This window comes from Parasteatoda tepidariorum, chromosome 6 (assembly GCF_043381705.1).
Source record: "Parasteatoda tepidariorum isolate YZ-2023 chromosome 6, CAS_Ptep_4.0, whole genome shotgun sequence".
NCBI classification, from domain to species: Eukaryota; Metazoa; Arthropoda; class Arachnida; order Araneae; family Theridiidae; genus Parasteatoda; species Parasteatoda tepidariorum.
Window position 1 is genome coordinate 60,917,820 of NC_092209.1, and position 3,326 is coordinate 60,921,145.

Consider the following 3,326-nt stretch of genomic DNA (forward strand, 5'->3'; position numbering starts at 1 on the left):
TTTTTATCCTTAGGTATATATATATATGATGAGGTAGCATGTGAGGAATATAAAGACAATTGATAAAGATATCAACTTTAATCGAACGAATATAAACTATAAATGCGGAATTAGAGACTTTTAAATGGATTCATTCTATGTTATGATGAGTATAGAACAAAGATTAAATAGTAATATCACACAAAGAAAATAATGTTTGATTAAACGATTATTGGGAGCTCTAATATAGTGCAATTCATGCTATAAATTACGATAGAAAATTAAAGCGAATGCTGAATTATATTTTACACGGTAGTTATTTTTTTACGAAGGAGATGGTAAAACTCATACTGTAAGTTACGATAAAAGACCATAATAAATAGAAATCATTGTTTAATTCATATTAAAACTGGGATGAAGGTCTAGGGTGAGAATATATAATAAGAAATTATTAAAAAGTACTGTCACTATGAGATGAAAGTATAGGTGAGAGTCTGGTTTTGAGGTGAAATCGGCAACTTCGATTGTTTCGAAATGAGTTAGTTTTCTTGAGAATAAATTATGAATTACATTTTCCTAGTCAGGAGGAAGGACCAACCATATAGGTGAGTCGTTGTCGATTAATTCACGACGTCTGTGTCGATAAGTTTATTTTACTGAGGCAACTTAATTCAACTTTTTTGTTTTATAAGCTATCCTTATTTGTTTGACATTACACTTGAAAAAATTATTTTTAGTCTAGCTTATTATACGTGTACTAAAAATTCATACGCTAACTAACAATGAGGATTTACTGTAATAATATACCTCTGCTCTTGGGGTAAGTTCCGGGATTATGCTCTGCTGGGCCTATGAAGCGAGCCAGATCCCATCACATGTAAATTATACGCATAATATTCTTTAATTGCCATGTAAAATAAAAATGTTTTCTGAAGTATTTCTAAATTTTCCATGGAATTAACATGTGTAAATGACATAACTTGAGAAAATCATAATGTAGCTGTGCTCAGTCGAACTATTAAATAGAAATATTGAATACTAAATAACTATTTAAATTCTTAAAACAATATAAAGAAATAATTTTCGCACTATTTCTAAATAATCTCTTAGACGAAAAATGTTTAATGAGCTTCCATACAAGCCCAGACTTAAAGGAAATTTAAAAAAAAAAAAAAAGTGCGAGAATGAAGTTACGATAATTGAGCCAAATTATTCTGTTGTGCTCAGTCAAAGTAAGAAATTGAAAAATTGAATACAAAACAACCTTTTTAATAATTTAAAATTTTAAAGCAATATGGAGAACTAACTTTGGCACTATTTCTTAACTATCCTTTTAACGAAAAATAATAATGAGCAATATAAACCGAATAATGACTAAAAATTAAAGATATTATAATATAATAAATAATGATATTAATACACACCTAAACTTAAATGGGAATTTAAAAAAAAATGTTGTGGATGAAGTTGCAGTGCTAATCGATCAAAATTATAATATTTAAGTTTTGTCCAATAAAATCAAAAACTATATCTGCCGAAATCAATAATAATACTAAGTTAATACAGTAGTTATTTTTTTTTATCGAACCATTTTTAATATTGATGTAACAACCTGTTAATCATCAAGAAAGAAAAATAGTTGCGCATGTTCGTGAACTACACTGGTGGACAAAATTAAGAGATACAATAAATAACATATATCTTCATACTCTAGAAATAAGAAATATTTCATATGGCAAAACAACGTTTGCCGGGTCAGCTAATTAAGAGATGGAAAGCATTTTCGCACATTCATTCGCACATGCAAGATACCCGCACACCGCTCCATGTGTTTGACAATGGTTCTGTGAATGCCCAGAGGTACAGGCAGGATGTCCTAGAGCCCTATGTGCGTCTTTTCAGGGGCGCTGTTGGCCCTGAGATCATTTTTATGGACGACAATGCGCGACCACATAGGGCTCTCATGGTTGATGAGTATCTGGAAAGCGAGGATATTCAACGAATGGATTGGCCAGACAAATCCCCTGACCTGAATCCTATTGAACATGCTTGGGATGCTCTTGGGAGAGCTATTGCGATGTGCAAACCTCCCCCCAGAACCATTCTGGAGTTAAAAATTGCTCTGGTGGAAGAATGGGAGGGTCTTCCACAAGTCCTCCTTAACTCCCTTATTAACAGTATGCATACTCGTTGTGCATGCTGTCTGTCTGTCAGGGGTGACCATACACCACACTGTACAAGCCTCACTTTTATTGTTATTTTTTATCCTTAGGTTCAGACTACATCGGATTTATTGGCAATAGGTCTTGCCAGTGAATGGCACTTTCATCTTTGTTTTGCATACTTTATCATGGAATAAGCTATATCCATACCAAATTTCATTCATTTAAATTCAGTATTTTTTGAGATACTTGGGAAAATGTCTTCCATCTCTTAATTTTGTCCACCAGTGTATATCAAAATATGAGGTCTTTTTTTGCAAACAAGAATTTTGGATGAAAAATACATTAAAACAGTTTCAAATAACAAAATTTAAAAAATATATCAGTTTTTGAAAACAACTTAATCGTAGTTTCAGGAAGCAATTAAGAAACTTTTTTTAATGGGAAGATCTGATTTTGTTTTAGATAACAAAATATATTGAAAAGCGATAAATACCTCACTAAATAGGTCACAAGCGAAGTAACAATATCTTTAAAATCTCTGTAAGAATATTTAGAAGAATTATAAAATGAAAAGAAAAAGTTAAAAAGTATAATAAAAATATAATTGGTTGACCCACATAAAAGTTGTATTTAGCGTTTCAAATAGTGAATTTAAATAATCATAAGCTTTGAAAGCCTTATTCGAAATTTTTGCTTCTATTTTCAGCTATATATTTGGGTTTAATTGTGTATGAAATTAAAATCGGATCAATTCATTGTTGTGAAGTTTCTGACTAGTTTAAAGATCTTAAATTTTAAATTCAATACCTTTTCATAGTTGTTAGAGTGAAGGTTTTGTCCTTCTTTGTTCAGAGCCTATTTACTGAGTTTCAAGGAAGAAAAAAAACGCTTTAATTTATAATTTTTTTTTTAAGTTAATGAATTTAACCGAAGGTAAAAAGGCTTACTTGCAGAAGGTGTTTTTATTTTATAGATGCTTGAATGTTTGAATTTTTTTACGAAACCTAGCCGATACTAAATATAGAAATATTTAGTTTCGGCTAGGTTTTACTTAAAACAAATTCACATTTTCCTGAAAATATTATGACGCATTTTTAAAAAAATTAATATATCTGCGGAACTCAAAAAATTGAAAAAAAAAAGCTTTTTTATGTTTCATATATATATATATATACAGTCAAT